Below are 26,232 nucleotides of genomic sequence, written 5' to 3'. Positions count from 1 at the left end.
TACCCTAACCCACCCCAAATGCCTGCCTGAACAACAGCGTTTTTAATGCATGACGGAAGCTCATTAAAGAGGGGGCATGACGGAGTTCCCTAGGGAGGGAGTTCCACAGAGTGGGGGCCACCACAGAAAAGGCCCTCTCCCTCATCCCCACCAGTCTAGCTGTCCTGGCTGATGGGACAGAGAGAAGGCCATCCGAGGCTGATCTTGTTAAGCGGCCTGTCTGGTGTTGCTGGAGGCGCTCCTTAAGATAGGCTGGGCTGGAACCATATAGGGTTTTAAAGCTCAAAACCAACACCTTGAATTTGGCCCGGAAAACAACTGGTAACCAGTGCAACTCCTTCAGCACTGGAGTGATGTGATCTCGCTGGCGGCTGCCGTTAATCAGGCGAGCCGCCGCGTTCTGTACCAGCTGCAGTTTCCAAACCGTCTTCAAGGGTAACCCCACGTAGAGCGCATTACAGTAGTCTAAACGAGAGGAGACCAGGGCATGTACTACCGATGGGAGCAGATGGTCGGGAAGGAAGGGGTGCAGCCGCTGTATCAGATGGAGTTGATACAGCGCTGTCCGGCTCACACCTGACACCTGAGCCTCCATGGACAGCTGGGAGTCCAAAATGACCCCCAGGCTGCGGACCTGGTCTTTCAAGGGTAGCCGTACCCCATTCAACACCAGGTCAACATCCCCCAGCCTCCTCTTGTCTCCCACCAAAAGTACCTCGGTCTTGTCAGGGTTCAGCTTCAGCCTATTCCTCCCCATCCAGCCACTCACCGTCTCCAGACATTTGGACAGGGATTCTACGGCCAACCTTGGTGAAGATTTGAACGAGAGGTAGAGCTGCGTGTCATCCGCATATTGATGACACTGCACCCCAAACCTCCTGATGATAGCCCCCAGCGGCTTCACATAGATGTTAAATAGCATCGGGGAGAGGATGGAACCCTGTGGCACCCCACAAGTAAGTGGCCACGGGTCCGAAACCTCCTCTCCCAGTGCTACCCTCTGGTACCTGCCGGAGAGGAAGGACCGGAACCACCGCAATACGGTGTCCCCAATGCCCAACCCCTCCAGGCGGTCCAGGAGGATACTGTGGTGAACGGTATCGAAAGCCACTGAGCGGTCGAGGAGAACAAGGAAGGAGCATTCACCCCTATCCAGAGCCCTCCTCATATCATCTACCAAGGCCGTTTCTGTCCCATGCCCAGGCCTGAAGCCTGACTGAAATGGGTCTAGATAATCAGTTTCTTCTAAGTGTGCCTTCAACTGCACCGCCACCACCTGCTCAATCACCTTGCCCAAAAATGGCAGATTTGAGACTGGGCGAAAGTTGTTCAAAACTTGAGGATCCAAGGAGGGCTTCTTTAAGAGCGGTCTTATCACTGCCTCCTTGAGGGCTGATGGCATCACTCCCTCCTCAAGGGAGGCGTTCACCACCGCCTTGATCCCCTCACCCAGTCTCTCTCTGCAGCTCATAATGAGCCAAGATGGGCAAGGATCAAGTAAGCAGGTGGTCGGCCGTACCGATGAAAGCACCTTGTCCACTTCATCAGGAGGAAGAAGCTGGAACCGATCCCACAAAACCGGTTTGCCACAGGCCGCCTCTTGCTCACTAACTGTATCCACAGTGTGCAGAGTAACACACCTAATCTGATCAATTTTATCTGCAAAGTGCCTTGCCAAGGCCTCACAGGAGGCCTTAGAATGCTCCAGTGGTTCCGGAGCCACAGGACTGACCAGGCTCTGGACCACTTGGAACAGCCTCCTGGGACAGCACTCTGCAGACGCGATGGAGGCAGCATAATATTCCTTTTTTGCTGCCTTCACCGCCACGTGATAGGCTGAAGATACAGCTCTAGCCCGTGTCTGATCGTCAGACAGCCACTTTGCTTTCTTGCATTTCTTTTTCTTTGGGATGGATTTAGTTGCTACCTCCTGAACAATGTTACGGACCTCCATCCATAGTTCCTCAGGAACTCTGTCTATCAGGTCTAATCCCTGAAATCTATTCCTCACCTCCACTGTATATTCATAAGGGATATGATTTAGGTCATACCTGAATGGTTTAGTGCTTTTCCCTACGTTCTTCAATTTAAGCTGAAATTTTGCAAGAAGCAGCTCATGATCTGAGCCACAGTCAGCTCCAGGTCTTGTTTTGACTGACTGTATAGAGCTTCTCCATCTTTGGCTGCAAAGGACATAATCAATCTGATTTCGATATTGACCATCTGGCGATGTCCATGTGTAGAGTCGTCTCTTGTGCTGTTGGAAAAGAGTGTTTGCTATGATCAGCATGTTCTCTTGGCAAAACTCCATTAGCTTTTGACCTGCTTCATTTTGTACACCAAGGCCATGCCTGCCTGTTAAACCCCGGTGATTTCTTGACTTCCTACTTTAGCATTCCAATCCCCTATGATGAAGAGGACATCTTTTTTTGGTGTTAGTGCTAGAAGGTGTTGTAGGTCTTCATAGAACCGATCAACCTCAGCTTCTTCGGCCTCAGTGGTTGGGGCATAGACTTGAATTACTGTGATGTTGAATGGTTTGCCTTGGATTCGTACTGAGATCATTCTGTCATTTTTAAGATGGTACCCCAGTATTGCTTTTCCCACCCTTTTGTTGACTATGAGTGCTACTCCATTTCTTCTAAGGGATTCTTGCCCACAGTAGTAGATATGATGGTCAGCTGAATTAAATTCGCCCATGCCTGTCCATTTTAGTTCACTGATTCCCAAGATGTCGATGTTCAATCTTGCCATCTCATGTTTGACCACCTCCAGCTTACCTTGATTCAGTGATCTGACATTCCAGGTTCCTAAACAATATTGTTCTTTACAGCATCGGATTTTCTTTTCACCACCAGACACATCCACAGCTGAGTGTCCTTTCGGCTTTGGCCCAGCCGCTTCACTCTTTCTGGCGCTACTTGGAAATTCCCTCTGCTCTTCCTCAGTAGTATATTGGACACCTTCCGACCTGAGGGGCTCATCTTCCGGCGTCATATCTTTTAGCCTTGTGATACGTTCCATGGGGTTTTCTTGGCAAGAATACTGGAGTGGGTTGCCATTTCCTTCTCCAGTGGACCACATTTTGTCAGAACTCTCCACCATGACCTGTCCATCTTGGGTGGCCCTGCACAGCATAGCTTATGGCTTCACTGAGTTACACAAGCCCCTTCGCCACAACAAGGCAGTGATCCATGAAGAGGATTCTTCCTTCTACCACAGAACAATGGATTGAGCAGAGATGTGTACTTTCCTGATGCATAATCACGTGTGGCCGAAAACACTGCACACCGTGGGGGGGAAACTGCCTCTGCCACTTTCCTAGCACCATAGCTGTCTCAGACAAGCTACCCCATCCCACAGGTGCCTGTGGTTGGAGAACTGTCTAAGAACAGTCTAAGACCATGCGATAAAATACAAGGAGGTGGAATTATGAACTGTGGTACTTCAGAGTGCCAGTGGGCCACTGCATTTTTTAAACCAAGTTTTAAAAAAATAAAAATGGGATACTCAAAAATGAAACTTTCCACCTGCATACTAAGGTGGCACAGTCCAGAACTATGCTACCTCCTCATTCTGCACAATATTTTGCTCAGCCTTACACCATGGGAAGAGTGGCCTCCACCATACCACCTTCATCTCTCTTTAAAGTTCTTGTCGGCCTCTTCTGCATTGCCCTAGGACTGTAGAGCTGAAGAGTAGAACAATCTGGTCTCTGCCATCAGTCAAGGATTGCAACCCCTAACTCCCAAGACCATCATCACAGCAAGAGAGGAACCAGCCTGGCCCAGCCCATCAGCCAGAGGGGAAGCAAGGAGTTTGCTTTCCTGCTTCCTACCAGAAAGAACACTTGGCTGCAAGATGCCCTGGGACTGCAGAGCTGAAAGGACACACACACTGGTGCCATCTATTGGGATGCTGGATTGTTCGTTGGGGCATATACTATTATGATCGATAGTATCCTTGGGGATCATTATATCGAAAGGGGGGTACAAGTCTTCTAAATAAATAAACACAATCTATTTCACATTATGCTCTTTCTTTCATCTTTTTGTCAATATCTGTGCAGCACAGGATCTTGGCACGTGTATAATGGATAAAGGGGAATTTTAAATATAGCTCTGGGAATTTCGTTTGCAGTCAATAGATGCATGAGAATGAAATTTGCCATGGGAAATGTATGCTGCGTTGTACAGTTTCCCATGCATGCATGCTCGCTTTACTATTAATCCATCTACTGAAGTCTGATCCTTCAACTCAGAGTGGTTCGTGCCTCGACGTCACAGCATTTGGGAAGGTGTAAACAATACATCTATTTGTACAAAATGTCAGGAAGCAAAGCCTGACTGGTCACAATATTGCTCACAAATTTATTAAATAAACCTGACGACTCTCATCGGCATTAAAAACTATGACAAAAGGTACACCATGCAACAATATGCCATGTAACTATTTATACATGTATTACCTTGGCTATGTATGCAATACAAGTCTCTTACCAGTGCAAATACTTCAATCATTTCAGTTATAGAGCAGAGAGGTCACAAATAAAAATATTTACTGTATTAAGAGAGTAATCCTATGGTCCCAGGAGAGCACCCCAGGGACCATAGGATTCTTCAGAGCCCACCCCCACCCCCCAAGGCCATAGACACTGCTATGACCCTGGAAGGGGGATTCTGAAATCTGATCCCCTCCTCCATCCCCTCACAGCCACCATGGAAAGAACCATGCTGTCTGCTTCCTGAGCTCACACATGCTGCTTCAGAGGGAAAAGGGGGTCTTCCAGTGAGCGGGGAGAGGAAAGGAGAGACCAGGGTATGAGAACTCCTATGGCCTTTCCAGCTGTGGGCCGGTCCAGTACACCTCCTCTGGACAGGCTCAAAGGCCTGTCTAAAGGAAAAAAATGAAAAAAGGAGGAGACGGAGGTGAACATTGCCTGTGTTCTCCTCCTGCCCTGGTGGCAACAGCCTGGTAGTGCATTGGATACTTGGTCATCTCCAAGAGTGTAAGCCTCCATCTAATGAGGGTGCAACCCATAGGACTGCACCCTAAGAAGTGATGTTTTCACTACTAGAGAGCTAGCAAAAACTGTGGTGGTGATAAAAACAAACATGGGTTGTCTCTTGAGGTGTTACCTTCTAATATATAGAAACGGAACTGTTTGTCCGTATGTCCTTGATGGACTTGAAAACTGTACATCTGATTGTTATGAAACTTTCAGGATTTGTTCTACCTCTATCTGGGGGTGGTTTGAGGCATAGTGAAATCTTTGTCCACCATCAGATACTCACCCTATATTATCATAGAGCAGGAGACAGGGGAAGGGAGCAAGTTGCCCAGGTAACAGAAGATGAATGTTGGCAGGTGATGTGGTAGAAGGGGGAGAGAAGGAAGAGAGGAGAAGAAGGGAGTCATGGCTGACACAGAGAGAAGCTCAAGACACACTTCAGCAGACAAAGAAAAAAACAGGCCCCTCCCTCAAAGGGCTATGGGGGTCACTACAGCAGGGGGTGTGCCTAGGGGCCAGGGCAGGCATAATGTGTCTGACTCCGGCACCTGCATAACTTTGCTTGAAGGCTTTGCTGTATCCAACTCTGACAGGTGTGTAAGGCTTAGTTTTATCATACTAAGGGCTCTTCCCAACCTCTGCGAAGCTGGGTCCATTTGCTAGTTCTGAATATTTTCACTAGTACAATGATCACCACTATGATGGGGATGAGGAGAGATAGCCCATACAGTGCAGGCACTCCTGATAAAAGTACAACATACGTTATGTGCACTGAAAGACCTTGCGTATCACATATCCCAATATTGTCTCACTAGGAGAGTACAGAATCAGATCCTAACCAGTGCCAGGGGTGGATGAGACAGATCTGTCCACTTACAAAGAATTCCCAAGTGCAGCACTCTTTCCCGCACTAGCAAATAGTAGTTATGACTTTAAATAGGAGCGGGGGGGGGGGAAACTGGTGTACTTTGGGGTCAGGGGAAAATGCACCACCCTAACAATGTTATTGATTGCTGCTAGGGATGTGCGAAAGTCACTTACCTTTTCGAAGGGGGTGATTTGCAGTGGGGGGGGGAAGCGCTCCACACCTCCCACTGAAATCCTAACCCGGCTGTGCTCTGTGGCAACTCCACGGAGCTGCCGGCCGGGTGCATTCGCAGGCATGCGGAGCCTGAGGCCGCCATTTGCGTTCCCTTTTTTTGCCGTGATAGGCTACGTAAATATTTACGTAGCCTATCACAGCCTCCGCAGGGACGCAAATGGCATTCGCAAAGCCGCGTGAACAGCACCAGGTAAGTGCTCCATTTCGTGCGCCTTTCACGGGGTGGTGGAGCGGGGGGGGGGGGGGCTTCGTTCCGCCATGGATTTTGATGAGATCCGTGGCGGAATTCTCTGACATCCCTAATTGCTGCTCTTTTAATCAGTCCTCTAGACCTTGATGGAAGCTATTGAGAACTGAGTCTAGAGCTCTTATCTATATCAGGGACAGCAGCCTTCAGGCTTTTGGGATCTAAATCCATTTTTTTGTTTTTGTTTTTTTACTAGAAACCTGAAATTCACCAACTGGAGCCAGGTGCAAAATGATGCCTCAGGCAGAAAGAAGTACACTAAGAATTAAGAAACAGGGTGCCTCTGAGCACATGCTTGGCCCAGGAACAGTACCAGAACCAAGTGCACAAGTCCTTTCACACAAAAATCCACTCCTGGTTTTCTCCCAAGCATTCTTTTTCAGCAACCAAATATATAGATATATAGATATATATATAGAGAGAGAGGGGGGGGGGAAGAGAGGGAGAGAGAGAGAGAGGCTGGAGAGTTTTTAATCCATTCCTGATGTTAGACAACTGGGAGCCAGGAACCATTGTCAATCTACTGCAAATCACCCAGAGATCTACCAGTAGATCCTGATCTATCTTCTACCCATCCCTGGTCTACATTACTCTGCTTCTTAATTTGATAAGACCTAGTGCAGATAATGTTTGGATGGTCCCATTGTTTATTAGGTTGGTGAGTGCAGAAAGGGTATCCTTAGCGATGGCCCCCGAATAAGATAACTTTTCTGAGGCTTGCCAGATTCAAGATATTTATCTTTTTAAAATGGGCTCTAAAGCCTTGGTGCGATTAATGTGCCTTTGATTCCCTCGGCCACTGTATAGTTTTCCTGTTAACCACTGCTTTTGATGGCTGGGCAGATGTTTTTGAATTGTGATGGGTTTTACTGTTGTCCTCCACCTTGAGAATCATTGCACTGAAAGGCAGGCTATTGCATTTTCTGAATATATTTGCACAGCCTCACCCTGGTGGCTGTTCCTTTGTGGTACTAAGGTGCAACAAAGATGAACCCAGGATGATGCACAGGTCTCCATGAAAGCTGGTGAGGAGAAGCATATACTAAGCAAAAGAAGAGGCTCTGCCACAAGGCATAAGTGAAGCCTATGATGCACTGGAAATAATATTAAGCTACAGAGCAACCCAAGGGGTAGGGGAGACATTCAGTGCATAACATTATTCACTGCTTATGAAAAACAAAACCCTCCCCATATAATTTTGGCACTTTTAATACATGCAGGGACCAAGAGCTGAAGAATACTTCCCCTTTCTGTAAAGCTACTTCCATCACATAAAACAGAGTGCTTCAGAAATATTAAATTCTCATTAAGTAATGTACTGAAGCATGGAGGGGCAGCTTAGGACTGCAGACCACCCATGAGGGTGCGAGGGTGCCTTCTTACAGACCGCTGTTATGGATCCAAAAAATATACAGGACACAAAACATCCATTGACAAGAGGGTGCTGGGTTGGATTCTGCTGTGGTATGGCTTATTTTTTCTTTTTCTAAACTTATACAAATACATAACAAAAGGGACCCCGTTACATTATCACCTGCTTTTCTGATTGTGGACATAACGTTTGCCTTTTATACCCTTCGTGTGGCCCATTTGAACCGCACGCTCAGCACGTGAGGTTTCAGAAGCATTTGCAACCCAAAGTCAGTTAGTTCCCTGAAGCGTGGGCCACACAAGTAGTTCTAAATGAAATCAATAGCACTGATACACGCTGTTTCCGCTTGCAATGAAAGCTGGCCAAAAGCATAGCGGCCCATTCTCAAACTTAAAAAACAAGAACAATCATAGCCCACATTCTTTAAACTATGCATAACGCAGTCCTTTTTTTCTTTTCTTTTTTTTATCAATTCCAGTGGCACTGTTCCCAAACGCAAGGCTGGATTTATTAATATATATTTTTATGTAAAAGATTTATTTGTATTCCACCCTTAAGAGCAGCTTCCAGGATAAAAAGACGCTGTACCATATGTTTGCTCATACATTCTCAGCTTCCCTTGCCACACTACTTCTTCCACAGCTGCACCCTTGGAAGCTGCCCTACAATATAGCCATCAACCATGTTGATGACTATATCGGGTAGTGTTTCACCTGTCACAGTGCTTGCTCCAGATTCTGGGGGCTCTCCCTCAGTGAGTCTGCCGTCTCACCACCATTGCCACCCGCTGCTATTGCTCCTCATTCACTTCCTCATCATTGCTACCGCTGGCTTGCTTGATAGGCACAGACCAGTGAGCAGGTAGGCAGTGGCATCTACTGCTCCTCCTTCTCACCACCACCACTGTCTGGGCCCAAGCGAGAGGCAGGGGAACATGCAGGCTGCACTGGTGAAGCGGAGGAGAAGCTCCAGGGGGGTCTTGTCAATGGGCCCCTGCTGGGGCATAGGCCCTCAGCAGGTGCGCAGCCATGATGCTCTCCCTGACCTGCCATTTTGAAGCTCTCCACACCACTACTTAGGGCTTTCCAGAGTAAGCTGTCCATCTCTGCCACAAGTACTACCTATCTGCTGAGCAGCTGTCTCAGTGTTTTTCTCAAGAGGAAGGAAGACCCCCACATATGTCAAGGGCATTGGTCACTGGATAGGCAGCTGGTTGCTACAAAAAACAGCAACATTTCTATAGCACCTTCCATGTGCATGGCACTTTACAGAGTAACAACAAGAGGTCCCTGCCCTGGGTAGTTTACAGTCTAAAATTCGATACCTGAGGGGCAACAGAAGGAAGTGAGGGTAAAAGAAGGATGAGTGTTCGTTTCTTTCAGTTGCACATAAGCTTAGCTTTAATAGAGACAAGGGGAAACCACAATAAGGACATAGTTTAGCTTGATCTCCAAGTTGCATAGTATCTATGGTAGGAGCCCCAGAGAAGCTGATGCATGGGACAGTAGTCTGAGCTTGCCTGGTCTCCTTGAGCTACATGGAACTCAATGAAGGCACTCTAAGCAGTGCTTGCGTTACTTTCCTGGGGATTCCAAGTGGGGCTCCAAGAAAGACAGCCCCCCTTTTCAACACTCCGAATATTGCACATTGTCAAGATCAACAGATACACTAAGTCAATTCAGAAGGACAGTCTTCGGCCTTTTGAGAATGGAACTCGTCTTTAGCTCCAGCTTGCAGTGTGAAGCCCATGTTGATTTTTCACTGCATGTATCCATATTATTCTGCTTTTTCATGTGTCCCTTTTTCTCCCTGCCCCCTTTTCCCCCTTGCTCTTTTTCCTTCCTTCCTTTTTTCCCCTTCCTTCCTTCTCTTAATTTCTTAAAAATAAGGATTATATAACATTATCCAATCACATTGTTCTCTAGACAGTTCTAAAATAAAATAATAAAATACAATTGAAATACAGTATCATGCATAGGAACGCAGGAAGATACCTTACACTGAGTCAGACAATTGGTCCATCTAGCCTAGTACTGGCAACACGGACTGGCAGAAGCTCTCCAGGATTTCAGGCAGGATTCTTTCCTTGCCTTACCAGGAGAAGACAGGGATTGAACTTGGGGCTTTCTGCATGCAAAGCATGTGCTCTACCACTGAGCTATGGCTCCTATTCCTAAGTTTGCAGATGCCGCACAGTTTGCAGCATGAACATTTCCAGAACAAAAAAGAATAAAAACATACAACTATAAATATACAGCACATAAACAGTAGTTCAACTAGGGAAAGGGGAGAAATTTGTTTGGTTCACATGTTAACATGAACCAACCTAATTCACGCTTCCATAACCAATCTGTGAAATGGAATACGATCATCCTTCCGTTTTTGTGCTCCTCTGAATCCTGTGTTGCAGTTCTCTGATCAGAAAGTGTATACAAAAATGCATACATTTTGCATACATGTGTGCATTCTTTGTACACATCTCTCTTAATGTGTGTACTTTTGTATGCATTTCTTCTAATATGTCAACATTTCTATGCATTTCTCTTAATGTGTCCACTTTTGTACACATTTCTCCTAATATCTTGACTCTTGTACACATTCCTCCTAATGCATGCATTAGAAGAAATGCATACAAAAATGCACACATTGGGAGAAATGCCTAAAAGTGCAAATGAATGTTTGTGCTGACTTATTATCCAAAAAATCTGCAAACTGATGCAGAAATGGAACAAACATGTGCTTCACAATATTCAAAAAGTTGTAGAAACTGAAACAGTATTATAAGAGAGGGAGAAAAATGTCTCCCTATCCACTTTCTCTACACCATGCAGAATTTTGTACACCCCTGTCATGTCTCCCCTTACTAAATTAAGCAGTCCCATATATTGTAACCTTCCCTCATAGGGGAGTTGCTCCAGCCCCTTGATCATTTTAGTTGCCCTTCTCTAGACTTTTTCCAACTCTGCAATAGCTTTTTTTAGGTGCACGACCAGAACAGCACACAGTATGCTAAGTGCGGTCGCACCATACATTTAAGAAAACAGAAGGAGGTGAGTATCCAAAGTAAATCACAAAGAAGCGAAACAGGTTCTCAGGATGCAAAAAATAAAAATAGGCTTCCTACAATAATTGTGGTTTGTTGTTGTTTTTTCATCCTGAGAACCCGTTTCTCTTCTTTGTGATGCACCCTACATTTGCAGAAAGGGAGTATGATCTTGGCAGTTTTATTTCTGATTTCTTTCCTAATTGTGCCTAAAATGGGATTTGCCTTTTTCACAGCAGCTGCACATGGGGTTGCCATTTTCATCAAGCTGTCCACCACAACCCCAAGATCTCTTTCTTGGTCAGTTACTGCTAGCTCAGATCTCATCAGTGAATATGCGAAGCTGGGATTTTTGCCCCAGCATGCATCACTTTACTGCATTCGCCATTTTGATGCCCATTCCCCCAGTTTGGAGAGATCCTTTCAGAGCTCTTCACAATCCCTTTTTGTTTCAACCACCCTAAATAATTTGGTGTCATCAGCAAACTTGGCCACCTCACTGCTCACTCCTAATTCCAGATCATTTCTGAACAAGCTGAAAAGCATTACTCCCAATACACATCCTTGTGGAACCCCACTTTTTACATCCCTCCACTGAGAGATTTTACAATTTATTCCTACTCTCTGCTTTCCGTTTTTTAATCACTTACTGATCCATAAGGGGACCTCTCCTCTTATTCCATGACTGCTAAGTTTGCTCAGGAGTCTTTGGTGTGGGGCTTTGTCAAAAGCTTTTTGGAAGTCCAAGTAAACAATATTTACTTGGGAGAAAACAAAGGTCCGGCCAAAGCAAAGCCTTTTAAGGTTCCATCGACTTCCACAACACACATTGCACACATAATCCCTCCCATCAAAATTAATGGGAATCACAGTTGCATACATTTTGCTGGGCCCAATGTATTAGCGCTGCTGCAGACATGCTTTAAAATTAGGTCCCTATCAAAGGAGTAGTTTAGCCTCATCGGAACAGGGATCCATTAAGGAAAGGGCAAACTTGCTGTTAGCACTCAAATATCTAAAATCAAACCAAGACGCAATTTGTTGTACCCACACATCACAATATTTTACTATTTTTCAAAGCCTCCTTAAACTATACGCGGAAAGGCAAGGTATAAATATTTTAAATAAATATGGCCTACAAGAAAATGTACCCATGACCAACATACATTACATCACAAGTCAACAATGAGGGCCCAAAACACTTTGAGGTATGATACATAAATCCAAATACAATCCCTTGCCCAGGGGCAAAATTCTAATAACAAACTGATCATTTGTTGCCTTTTAACACTACCCCCATTTATTATTTATTAATTTATTGATTTACAATATTTATATACTGCTCAACAGTAGAAGAGTGGTGAACAAAGGTAAAAGAATAAAACACCAGGTTAAGACAGTTAAAATATTTTAAAAAATACTAATCCCAATAAAGTTGAATTTAATAAACCACAGCTGGTCAAACAAGGAAGCCCTCTTGAAATAATAATGTCTTCAGGAGGCACCGGAAAGAACACTTATGTTGGCACCTGCCTGACCTCCAAAGGCAGGGAGTTCCACAGGGAGGGGGCCACCACACTGAAGGCTCTTTTCCTGGTGGACTCCAACCGGGCCATAGGTCAATGTGGAACCACCAGGAACATGCCCTCTGATGACCTCAGTGACTGGGCAGGTTGGTAAGGGAGAAGACGCTCTCTCAAGTCTCCTGGTCCCAAGTGATTTAGGGCCTTATACACCCAGTAACAGAACCTTAAACCTGGCCCAGTAGTGAACAGGCAGCCAGCGCAGTTCCCTCAGCAAAAGAGTTGCACGCTGAAATGGGGCACCTCCCAACAACAGCCAAGCTGCTTCATTCTGCACTAGCTCCAGTTTCCAGGCCAGTCTTAAGGGCAGCCCCACATAGAGCACATTGCAGGAATCCAGTCTCGAGGTTACTGATGCCTGTACCACAGTGGTCAAGCTATCCCTGCCAAGGACAGACCATAGCTGTGGAACCAGCCAAAGTGTCAAGAGCGCCCTAGCTGCCTCTTACACTCCCCTCCAATAGCCAACTCAAGACACAGACGAAAAGGATTCTTTCCAAGGCTTTATTCCATTTACAACCTAATGACTCTTTCAGATGCCAATCACCCGCGACTAAGCAAGGAACTGCACTGGGTAGTTAGCAGAGTAGCCTAAACTCCAGGTAAGGCAGCTGGTCCCCGTTTGAAGGAGAAGGGCGGGAAGACTCTGAACTTATGAGCTATGGAGAGGTCCTCCCTCTTACACTTGGGTCCTTGGGACGCGACTGTTGTTTTAGCGCCAAGAGGGCAGAGCGCCTCCTCTCGGCGCCCTCCATCTGGCACTGCTCCCTGCGTCCAGCAAGGCCCCATCCCCCACTCTCTCACTGCCAGGGTCACTATCTTTCTCAGGAATGCTGGCAGGAGGAATCTCTCCCGGCCGCTGTGCCTGTGAATGATGAGCAAGCTCCTCTCCCATGGGTTGTTGCTAGGGATATCAGAGAATTCCGCCACAGATCTCAGTGAGGCCGAATGACAGTGCATTCGGCCCCCCAAAATCCATGGCAGAACAAAGCCCCCCAACCCCCACCCCACGAAAGGAGCATTTACCTGGTGCCATTCGTGCTGCTTTGCGAATGGCGGCCGCAGATGCATTCCCCATTTTTGCCATGATAAATATTTACGTAGCCTATCACGGCTAACGCAGGGACGCCATTTGCATTCCTGGGGAGGCCATGATAGGCTATGTAAATATTTACATAGCCTATCACGGCAAAAAAAGGGAACGCAAATGGTGGCCGCCGTAGCCACCGCCATTTGCACCCGTTTTTTTGCCGTGATACGCTACGTAAATATTTACGTAGCCTATCACAGTGAAAGACAGGGGCGCAAATAGTGGCTGCTACGCCATTTGCACCCATTTTTTTTGCCGTGATAGGCTATGTAAATATTTGCGTAGCCTATCATGGCAAAAAAACAGGAACGCAAATGGCGGCCACCGTAGCCGCCGCCATTTGCGTCCGCACCCTCCGCACGCCTGCAAATGCACCGGGCCGGCAGCTCCGTGGAGTTGCCGCGGACTGGAGCCAGCTGGGTTAGGATTTCGGGGGGAGGTGCGGAGCGCCTCCCCCCCACCGCGAATCACCCCCTTCGAAAAGGTAAGTGACTTTCGCACATCCCTAGTTGTTGCTCTTCCTCAGAACCAGAACTGCTCTTGGGCACTATGGGCTCAGTTTCCACCCTGACACAAAGCTGGTAAAAGGCACTCCAAGCCACCGCAGGCAGCCACTTGGGCCTCCAGCAACAGTGATGGATCTAGGAGTACTAAGAGACATCTGCTGCTTGAGGCAGTCCTCCTCCCCCTGCCCAGATGTAGGGCTCACCCTACAAATTAGAGGGCATGTGCAAGGGCCCACGTACTGCAGAGCAGCAGGGAAGTGCACTGATAGGAACAACTGGATGCCGTAAATATAGAAAGGATCTTTTACTGAACCTCATGCTGCATTGCAAAATATATCAACAACCTGCATGGCTTTTTGAAACACAGCCTGTTTCTGCATACATTAGCTTTTGCTCAGCTTGAGAGTCCAAAATGAAGAGTCACTTTTGCATTTGACTTTGACAAAAAGCTGGAAGCAGGAAGGCACGGTATTTTCCCATTTTATCCATGAGGTTCTCATTTATTTAACGCCAACATCAGCAAAGTGAAGTCATTTGGGGTTTTTTTTGTTTTGACCAAGAAGATAAGAATAATAGTTCTGTATAAGTAAGTGAGCAGGTAGCCAATTCTACATCAGACAGACAGACACAAAAAATGGCAGCAACAAGAGGCATTCTGAGAAACTGGTCTAGATATAGATTCCATTAGTGGTTAAAAATCTTGACTGCATGTAAGTCCTTCCAATCACGCTTAAACGTCTTTTTTTTTCCTTTTACTGACCTTCCCTATTCAGATACATATTTGTCTGCTTATGAGCAAAGTGGATGCTTTAGCTATCTTTCTGACAGAAGAGTTTCCCCAAACTTAGACCCGTTTTAACACAGGAACTCTAAATATTTTATTTGGTAACAGGAGTCAGGCAGTGGCAGACAAAGTCATGATTGAGTGGTCTGGCTGATGTGAGCCTCGCACTCTCAAGGGGCCACCAAAATAACTTTCCCAGAAACTTTCCCCTCCTCTATAACCCCCTTCAGATTTTTACTCCCTCAGTAGCAAGCTCTGGTATCCATAGTAGTATCCATAGTCCTTTATTTCCTCTGATAAGGACCTTGTTTGCTTTGAATCCATGTGTGAAGTGAGATTCGAATGACTGAGTGAAAAGAGGAGTTATGGTAATGGGTGCCAAAAAATTATGCACAGTGCCCAAAAAAAGACATTTTACTACAACCAGTGCGGAGAGCGGGAGGGAGAACTAGTGATGCATAGCAAGCCTACTGAAGACCCTCAATGTTATGAAAACAGATGGAAGTGAAATCATGCTTGCGTTAAAAGGCTTGATAGGTCGCTGCGTGACTTGCCAAAGATTTGGAGACAAGGAATGAGCAAAAACAGCAGCCATTGGAGAGGAGGCATACAAGTCCTCTTTCCTCTGTAGCAAATACTTCCATGCGCCCAGGCATAAAGGCAAAGATATCCACATCACCCGTGTGACATGTTTATTTAGATGAGTTAACTTAAAAACCTTAGCCAAGCTTTCAGTGGCTGGTGCCAAGTAGATGTCAGGAGTTGACACAATTGAGCTTGCAAGCTCTGACGGCTCTCCATTTTTGCTCACTTGTGCTCTGTGACAGCTGTTGGCTGCCATGTTTTTGTTTTGTTTTTGTTGTTTTTTTGCTTTACAGGAAAGATGATAATATTGATGGTTGAATGCCTCTTTCCAAACCAGGAAAAATAAACCTGTCAGATTCTAGGAAAGCTTCCAAATGCCACTTTTTAATTATTATTGGTAAGAAAGCTCACATTTCCCAATAGGAATGCTAGGGAAATTCGAGATGGACTAAAACAAGTTCCGATTTCTAAGAATCCAACCTGTGGAATCTGCTGTGGACCAGCCCCCTCAGGCTGCACGGAGTCTGTGGACATTCAGCTCTTTTAAAACATTTTTTTTACCAAAACTTACACAAATCTATTCGTAGGAAAATACATTTCTGCTGAGACATATGCGATCCTCGAAAATATATGTGGGGAAAAGTTGAATGGAATGGGGGACAATGTGTTAAATGTTATGTATTAACATTAATTACATAAATTGTTACGAACCCTCTTAAGGAATTATTTGCGTATTTTTCCGCACAACAGGGGAAAAAATTGAATCCGTCTGTGAAAAGACGCTGGAAATGGAATGAACAATATCGTACAATCCATGAAACACACACGGGGTGGATTTCACAAAATCCAGACATCCCTATTTCCAAGGGTTCAAAATTCATTAGCTAGGCTCCATAAAATCATGAGAGATGCTTTATAAGTTGGTACCATCAGTGGTGTAGAGGTAAATTTTTAAGTACAGGTGCTCATCATGACAATCCCCATAGCCACGCCCCCAAAGACAGTCCAAAAATGCAGACAGCTGCGTTGATCCATATCAACAAACCAGTTCTAGCAGTTTTCATTTCCGATAGGAGCAGGTATTTTGTAAAGCCAGTAGGTGTTATAATTACACATGCAGGACCAAGCCACCCCCAAATATTTTGCATTACAGGCTTTTCTACTGTGTGCTTATCATTTACTCAAGGTTGTTTACGGGTTCTTTAGATGATGTCGTGTCGTGACCCTCCAGGTTTCCTTCTGTTCTTTACGAGCACTTTCCCAGGGTTTTTTTTAGCGTGGGGAAAATGGAGTACTATTTCTGAAAATGAGAGAAAATGCATTTACCTAATTGTGAAATTGTGTTAACCCGCTATTCCAGAGCGCCACCTAGAGGTTATGGAGCGGAAAAGCAGAAAATGAAAAGCTCTGTGTGTTGAGCTTGGATCTCAGTTCTACCATAAAACCAAAAGAACCAGTGTGGTATAGTGGTGAGAGTGCTGGACTGGGAGCTGGGAGATCCAGGTTCTAGTCCCCAGTTGACCATGGAAGCTCACTGGGAGACTTTGGGCCAGTCACAGACTCTCAGCCCAACTTACCTCACAGGGTTGTCGTTGTGAGGATAAAATGGAGAGGAGGAGAATAATGTAAGCTGCCTTGGGTTCCTTGCAGGAGGAAAAAAAGTGGGATATAAATGCAATAGATAGATAGATAGATCAGATTAAGCCTCATGTAGAAAAGCTGTACAACAGGGAAAAATCTATTGTTGCTGGGAAAATTCATTTCTACCCCAGCTATTGAGAGGATTGCAGCTAAGCTCAGAGGGAACAGGGAAGTCTGAGGAGGGTGCTGGCAGATGACGTCCATGTCCCTGCTAACCAAAAAGTACCAGTGCTGCATCCCTGTAAGCCCTGTCTCCACTACACAACTGGGTGCCATTAACTTTGTGATCTAAGTCTCAATTCATATGCACGACATGGAAGAAACTCGATGTGTAGTTCAGTCCCTATACTGCACTGGTAAAATTTGTAACTGGGAACTCTGTGGAAAGGCTGATCATGCAGTAAATTCCCTTAATGGTGCTGCCCTAACAAACACCACCCCGAAATTGTATCTTACAACAGCAGGTCCTGCAGCAATGGGTCATACTCTCTACCTTAAAGTTCCCTCCTCCAATAAATACCCCCCTAACTTAGAAACAGGCTAGATTAATTATTTTTACTAAACAGAATTCTCTACTCTTTTTGCTGTAGGAGAGGAATCGCCTGCTAGACACTGAAAGAATGCCAGTGTTCATGCTCAGCACACTCTGTTCTGCCTTTTGCTGAATCTCTTTGCTCAACTTGACTGCCACCGTAAAGTCAAAACAGTGGGGACTGGATTTATGTGTTACTCCACACAACATTGGAACACTTTGCCCTGTTCCACCTGGGAAAGATGCTATAAATACAGTAGCAAACATTAAGAAACCAGTTTTTGCCAACTGCCAGTACAGACATTTTTTTTCCTATTCTATAAATGAAAGTAGGGAAATGTGGGGGGAAGGGGGGGCTCTCTTAGGTGCGACGCATTGGCTTTTAACAGAGGTGCCTGAACTACTACGTGCCGGAATGACTGGTAGGTAGAAGTGAAGAATACATTAAAATCACATAAAACCCAACGCAATACATAGTAAGGTTGTCGTAATCCTAATGCTCGGCTTCTGCCAAATGTCTCACTTTTTCCCCGAGTACACACCTACTCTGCTCATCAGCCGTGTCAAGTGTTTTTTGAGTTGTGCACGTTCAAGCATTTAATAGAGCAGTAGCTACTTTGCGGAGAGGAGGCTAATTGCAAAACCATACACGCTCTATGTAAAATTATTCCTGTACAAAAACCAAGAGGGAGAGAGAAAAGTCCCTTTGGTTAATGGGGCACCACTGAGGTTGGCAAACTCTTAAGTGTGAGTTTCTTCTCCCCAATTTTGCATCTATCTGCATGGATAATATAACATTTTGCATTTCAACATTGATTCATTGCTGACATTGCATAAGCAAAGCCAAGTCTGAATATCCTTGTAATCCAAGGATCCTGTTTAGCTGAATGTGTTGCTTGTCTTCATGTATGGCCCTAAATCTGAATAAAAAATGTTTCCATTTATCCAAAATCCTCAGATTATTCACATATTTTTATGGTATGTCCTGGGGACAACAGCTTCCTTTCTTCTTTGCTCTTGCCATTAGCTGTGGAGACCCATGTGATTTTTCTCAATGTTGGCACAACTCTATATGATGGCCATAAACAAAATAACTTGGATTGCCATGGCCAATCAAATTAAACAGCAGAGTGGGAAAATGAGGCTGAGGGGTGGGACCATAGCTCAGTGGTAGAGCATGTCCTGTCCTTGACAAGAGGCCCACAGGCATGATACGTCAGTGCAACCCCACTGAAATCTCCAAGTGTGCAACTTACTCTAATGAAGTCTAGTGCTGCACTGAAGCTGTTTATGCCTCCAGGGCCAGATTTTCTCTCCCAGACTTCACCCCTTTCTTTGGATTATTTGATATTGCTGCCTCCTGTTAAAAAGGCAGTTAGCAAAGAAAAAGAAAACCCCAAAGGCACAACAGAATGAGCATTTACCAGTCCCACATGCACACAAGGCTAAAACAGAAAAAGGGGACTACACCCTTCGTTAGTGAAGAAAAGGTAAAATAGCTTACTCACAATATCCTTGCAAATAAGATGCAGGTACAGAGTAGAGGTTCAGACAAAGTTTGCCCATTTCTTTGTGTTCTATAATCCGGCAGGAGTGAGAGAGCAAACGCAGGTGTGCTCCCAGCAATGGAGGAAGGCAGAGAGAGATGTGGGGAAGGAAGGGGAGGAGCAAAATCACAGGAAACCACATTGTAGGCTATAGAGATCCTAAGGCTAGGTATGCCCAAATTCCCATGCATTAACTAGCTAACTGCAACACTGCCCCCTTCCTGCAACTTGCAGAAGAGGTTGCAATATTCCCAACACCTTTAGGAGTGGAAAGCCTTAAAGGGGTAGGCTTCTGGCTTGGACCCTATCACCTCCTCACAGGGAATTACCTCAAGGCCCATTGTCTGAACTGATAAGCTGACACAGGAACACAGGGCTCTGGGTCTGCCTCTAGCAGACTGGTCTGATGTATCTGGTGGCCCCCTCCCTGTCAGAGCCCAAGCTGCTGCTCAGAGTGGGAGTCCTAACAATATGGACAGTCCCAGGTTCAATCTCTGGTATCTTCAGTTAAAAGGATCACAGAGTAGATGATAGGAAAGCCCTCTGCTTGAGTCCCCAGAGAGCCACTATCAGTCAGAGAAGATACTACTGGGCAAGATCGGCGAATAGATGGATCTGGTAGAGGCAACATCATATGTTCCAGTATGGTGAGGGCAAAGGAGGGAAACTGTGCTGAGGAGCAGCAACCAGGGCTGCCAACTTGCCAAGTAGGATTGAAACAAAGTGAACATTCAATTAAATGAGTCTTTTTTCTGTCCTAATGTGGAGATTAATATTAAAAGTTGAGTCCTACTGTTTACTGGCCTGAGATCTAGGATTGTATACATAAAAATAAGGAAAACACCAAACTGTTTATTATAGGAAGGAAACAAGTGTGTGTGCGTGTGTGTGTGTTAGGGATGTTAGAGAAATCTGCAATGGAACCAAATGATTTTGGATTTTTATGAATCTGACCTGTGGATTCTGCAGCGGACTGGCTTTCCCCATCAGGCAGACTCCACGGTCATGCAGGCTGTTTTTCTAACCTTTGGGAATTTCACATTTTGTTGTGAAAAAAACCCACCAAAATAAAAAAAAAACCCACCCCAAATGTGCATTTCTCCCATAGGCTATAGCATGAAAATGCAAATTATGGGGGAATTTGCACATTTGGGGGGAAATTGCACATTTTTGCACATGCAAATTTACGCAGACCTGCATTTGCGCAAATTCACATCTGTGCAAATTCTGAAACTAAAAATAAATCTGATTCCACCGATAGGTGGATGACAGAACAAAACATGCCTGACAACCTGCAAAACACAGACAGGCCAGATTTTACACAATCCAGACATTGTGTGTGTGGTATGTGTGTGTGTGCGCGCGTGCGTGCGCGCGCAAGACTGAAAGCATAGGCACGTCACTGGGACCAGGGGGCAGGGCAAGGGGGACAGAATACTGGAGTGGTAGCTGCAGTCACAGAGCCAAGTTAAACCATGGACTGCACTTCCCCCCCCCCTTTTTGACAGGCAAACTCCATCTCCTTGGCCATAGCCCAAGCCTGGGAGCTCAGGCCACCAGCTCCTGAAGATACCTTCAGTCAGCCTGGGAGGGCATGGGGGCAGTCCACCCCACATTCCCTACAGCTATTTCTGTGCCCTGAGAAGAAGGCAAGGAGCTCAGGCCATCAGATAGGATCAGTATGATCATGTGATGCCCTGGCTTCCAGTTCATTTCCAGGCGAATTTGATGTGCCGGTGTTGACCTTTAATGGCCTGGGACCAGGGTATCTTATGGAACATCTTCTCTCATAGGTACCTGCTCTGACCCTTAGGTCATCTTCAGAGGCTCTCCTCTAGGTACCCCTGCCACAGAAAGTTACAAGAGAGAGGGCTAGAAGAGAAAGGGCCTTCTCAGTTGTGGTGCCCAATTTATGGAATCCCATCCCCAAGGAGGCTCACCTGGTGTCTACACTGTTATCTTGTTGGCACCAAGCAAATACCTTTCTTTTCTCCCAGGAATTTTAGATTTTATGAATGTTTTTATATATTTGACACTGTGCTAGTATTCTTTTTCATATTGTATTTTATTCTTTTAGCTTTATGTAATCTGCCCAGAGAACCTTTGTTATTGGGTGGATTAAAAGAAAGACAGACAGACAGACCAACTGGCCTGAGAGAACTCTGTTCTATTTATTTTTTTGGTAAAATTTGTTTATTTTACTATTTTAAAATTGTAAACCACCTTGGCAGAAAGGCAGTATAAGGGCACAATCCTATGCATGTTTAGAGAGAAAAAAGTCCTACAACTCCTAACATTCCCCAGCCAAAAAAATTCCTACAATTCCTAACATGCCCCAGTCATCATGGCTGGGGAATGCTGGAAGCTGTAGGACTTTTTTCTGTCTAATCATGCATAGGATTGCGCCCTAAATAAATAAGCTGAAAAGCACATTTTTCCTAGAATCTTGGAATATATCTGGATCATTTTTTTAAAATCCCCTTGATGCTTAAAACACCTGTTTCCTGGAACTGCTAATTTTAACATGCACAAGAGAAGTACCTTACTGCATAAGAACATTGCGTAATCGCAACTGGTATTAGAAAAGCTTGGAGCCAAGTCACTCCTTCTTGGACCTCTATCGCTACCTCTCAAGCTTTGAGATGTTCCCTCTAGACCAGGAGAAAAGGAGCGCCTGCCCTTCACATGTTTTTAAGCTATAAAACACACTTGGAAGGATTCACAAATTTGTGCAGACGTGTGCGGGAAGGAGCATGTCACAAAAATATCACATCAGCTGCTCTGCTAGGCACACAGCCATAGAACTATGAGAATGGCACTTTGCAAAAAGGACTGCGGGGGTGGTGGTATAAAACACTGCACTTTGAGTATGCCAGAACTAAAGGCATAGGCAGTGGGCAACTATACTTGGAAGCAGACCAGGGATAAGCGTATACTACCTCCAGCTTCCTGTGGTTATTTCCCGATGCACCAGCCAGGTCTTTGAGCCAGAGGCTGAGAGCTGAAGGGCACTGAGGCCTGGAACGCAGCAGGCAGGAAGATACTGCTCAGTTCACCAGGCAAGAGTTGGAAGGCCAGGCTCCCAGCATGTTTACAAGGCCTGGCCAAATAACCAGAGGAAGCTGGAACTGGTGTACACCTACCCCAGATCTCTTACAAACCAGTGGATGGGAACCTCTTTCAGCCCAAGGGCCAAATTCAATTTTGGATATGCTTTTTGGGGCCGCATGCCAGTGGTTGGCAGGGCCAAAGGCAAAGGGAGTGGGGCCAAAATTACAAAGAAAAAAAACCCAATGGTCCAAGTTTCAATCCTTGAAAAGTCACTGCCAGCCAGCATAGATGCCCTGAGCATCCAGCTGGAGCAAGGAGTTCACCTTGAGCTGATAACCCAGCAAAGGTCTGGGAGAAGACCCTGGCATACATTCAGAGCCAGAAATATTGGAACAAGGATAACTGTTTTGGCAGTTGGCCTCTGTACACCACCACATTGAAGTTGAAAGGAAACACACCCAGATGGGAGCGAAGTCAGGACTTTCAGCTGTAATTCAAGGGGTTTGACAAAAATGGGGCACTAACCATTCAGGAAGGACAGCCAGTGGCATACACACACACCCATCGTTGTTGGCTCATAAGTAATGGAACAAACCAACATCATTTCAAACTTAAGGATAGCCTTTAATTGTTGTTTATTCGGTCAGTCGCTTCCGACTCTTCGTGACTTCATGGACCAGCCCACGCCAGAGCTTCCTGTCGGCCGTCACCACCCCCAGCTCCCCCAAGTCAAGTCCATCACCTCCAGAATATCATCTATCCATCTTGCCCTTGGTCGGCCCCGCTTCCTTTTGCCTTCCACTTTCCCTAGCATCAGCATTTTCTCCAGGGTTTCCTGTCTTCTCATTATGTGGCCAAAGTACTTCAGTTTTGCCTTTAATATCATTCCCATCGCCTTTAATACCTGGATGAAAATCCTTTGCAGTCAATGACTGCCTGAAGTCTGGAACCCATGGACATGAACAAATGCTGAGTTTCCTCCCTCAAGATGCTTTGCCAGGCCTTGACTGCAGCTGCCTTCAGTTGCTGCTTGTTTGTGGGTCTTTCTGCCTTCAGTCTTGTCTTCAGTAAGTGAAAAACATGCTCTATTGGGCTGAGATCAGGTGACTGACTTGGCCATTGAAGAACATCCCACTTCTTTGCCTTCAGAAACTCTTGGGTAGCTTTTGCTGTATGTTTTGGGTCATTATCCATCTGCAATAAGAAGTGGCGTCCTATCAGTTTGGCAGCATTCAGCTGAATCTAAGCAGAAAGTAAAGCCCTATGCACTTCAGAATTCATCCTGCTGCTTTTATCAGCAGTCAGGTCATCAATAAACAACAGTGACCCGGTTCCATTGGCAGCCATACATGCCCATGCCATAACACTGCCTCCACCATGTTTGACAGATGATGTGGTATGCTTTGGATCATGAGCTGTTCCTTTTCTTCTCCATACTTTTCTCTTCCCATCATTCTGGTACAAGGTAATCTTGGTTTCATCAGTCCAAAGAATCTTATTCCAGAACTGGGCAGGCTTCTTTAGGTGTTTGCTGGCAAAGGCTAATTTGGCCTTTCGGTTCTTGAACGTTACCAGTGGTTTGCACCTTGTTGTGAAGCCTCTGTATTTACATTCATAAAGCCGTCTCTTGACTGTAGATGTTGACAATGACATGCTGACCTCCTCAAGAGTGTTCTTGACCTGGCTAGATGTTGTGAAAGGGTTCCTCTCCACCCCGAGCAGAATTCTGCGGTCATCCACTTTAGTTGTCTTCCGTGGTCTGCCAGGCCTTTTGCTGCTGCTGAGCTTGTCAGTTAATTCCTTCTTTTTCAGGATGTTCCAAACTGTTGTACTGGCCACTCCCACTGTTTTTACTATCTCTCTGATTGTGTCAAGGGCTCCTTGGAGGCCTCTCTCAGTCTAATCCAGTAGCCAAGTCCAGACACAGACAAATGGATTCTTTTCAAAGCTTTATTCCTCTTTTACAACTTAACAACTCTACTGTTAGCAAGTAGATATGAGCAGCAGAGTACCTATGCCCTATGTTGGAACAGTTGGTCCCCGTTTGAAAGGGAATTACTGGCAGACCCCTGAACTTAAGGACTAGGGAGAGTCCCTCCCCTTTTCCCTTGGATCCTCTGGGCGCAGCCGTTGTTTGCGTGCCAACCGGGCACTACGCCTCCTTTCTGCGCCCTCCATTTGGCGCCGCTCTCTGTGTCGGCGTCGCGCATCCATCAAGTCTGCTTCCTGTGCTCTGTCACTCCCAGGACTGCTATCTAAGCTAGGAATGCTGGTGGGAGGAATCTCCGTCAGCTGTTGGCCCTGGGAAAGAGGAGCGTGCTCCTCTCCCAGGAGCGACTGCTCTTCCTCAGAATCAGAACTACTCTGGGATTCTATGGGCTCAGTGTCCACCCTGACAGATTGGTTTATTTTGTTTCCTCAGCCTAATGATGGCCTCCTTCACTCACATGGACACCTCTTTGGACCTCATGTTGGGAGTTCCAGTGAACAGCTACCAAATGCAAATGTAACACTCAGAACCACCTCCAGCCCTTTTTTCTGCTTGAGTGGTCATGGAAACCCACTCAGGAAACAGGCCATACCTGGCCATGCAGCTGCTTGTCAGCCATTCGTTCCATTACTTATGAGCCATCAACGATGGGTGTGTGTGTATGCCACTGGCTGTCCTTCCTGAATGGTTAGTGCCCCACTTTTGTCAAACCCCTTGAATTACAGCTGAAAGTCCTGACTTCGCTCCCATCTGGGTGTGTTTCCTTTCAACTTCAATGTGGTGGTGTACAGAGGCCAACTGCCAAAACAGTTTTCCTTGTTCCAATATTTCTGGCCCTGACGGTATGTACAACAGTTTCTGGGAAACATGGACAGTGGTTGTTCTTGCCCTCATGCCCTGCTTGTGGGTTCCTGATTGACCGCTAGTTGGCCACCGGTGAATAGAATGCTGGACTAGATGGACCCTTGGTCTGATCCAGCATGGCTCTTATGTTCTTACTGCAAGTAAGTAAGTTTTAGGAGAGGCATTTCAATCCTTTAGAATGAGGGATAAATGGCACAAAAGCTGGGAAACCACCAAACAACTAGTGGTTGGGAGGAAAGGGGTGTGGCCAGGGGAGGAAGGTGTGCCCATTAGCATAACCCTAGAGGGCCATATTTGGCCCCCAGGTTTGAGGTTCCCCCACCCCCTGTTCCAAGCCTTTGTGCTGCCTGCCAATCACAGGGGAGGATGTTGTGCCCCAGTATTCAGTTCTGTGTCTGTAGAGGGTTTTGGGGGATTGAGCATCTACCATCACCAGGTAGCTCACAAGACTGGGTTCACAGTTTAACTCCAGGGCACTCAGAAAGCATGATATCCCTGCAACGGAGAGCAGACCAGAGAGAAGGGGTGTGGATTATGTGCATGAGGAACACATGTGGAACAAATGCACGCTTATTGGCCCCTGAGATTTGCAGAAAGGCCCAGGCTGGACTACTGCAATGAGCTCTACATGGGGCTGCTTTTAAAGACAGTTCAGAAACTTCAGCTGGCTGGGACTGCAGCTGCCTGAGTACTGGTGGGGGTTAGGTGGTTGGTTCATGTGACACTTACATGCAGCCAGCTTCACTGCTTACCAGTGGATTTCCAAGCCCAATTGAAAGTGCTGGTTTAAACCTTTAAAGCCCTATGTAGTTTGGGGCTGCATTACTTGAAGGACAGCCTTCACCCATACTAGCCTGTCAATTTAAGATCATAAACTGAGACCTTTCTCACTTGCCCACCACCTTTGAGTGCAGCTAGGTGGGCAACTATAATGCACGTGTAATTGTTTTTTGGTGCTAGTGTTTGTTTGAGAGCGTAGGCCATGGGGCGGTATAGCAATGTAATAAATAGTAATATAATTACTATTATAGTAAAATAGTAAAATAATAACTAATTGGATAGAAAACCGTATGCTTGAACGTTTGCATTGCTTATGTGTTAGCCCTGCACTCGGAATCTGCTGCAGTCAAAGCAGGACAAGGCAGGGACATAATGGGGGAGATGGCCCCCTAAGGTAACCTGGTCCCAAGAGGTTTAGGGCTTTATATGCTAACGACATCTTTAACTTGGTCTGGTAGTTTCTTGGCAGCTAGTGCAGTTCCTTTACCAAAGGTGCAGCTTGCT

General features: G+C 45.9%; 1 protein-coding gene across 1 annotated transcript in view; it reads right to left on the bottom strand.

Moving 5' to 3' along the window:
- The window catches only part of ADAMTSL3 (ADAMTS like 3), a 415,333-nt gene that overhangs the window by 205,513 nt on the left and 183,588 nt on the right, over window positions 1-26,232 (bottom strand). The window lies entirely within an intron of this gene.

This window comes from Heloderma suspectum, chromosome 11, assembly GCF_057233095.1.
Source record: "Heloderma suspectum isolate Gila_16-S chromosome 11, 16-S_ref, whole genome shotgun sequence".
NCBI classification, from domain to species: domain Eukaryota; kingdom Metazoa; phylum Chordata; class Lepidosauria; order Squamata; family Helodermatidae; genus Heloderma; species Heloderma suspectum.
Note: the sequence above shows the minus strand (reverse complement) of the source record. Positions and strands in the feature narration are given on the sequence as shown.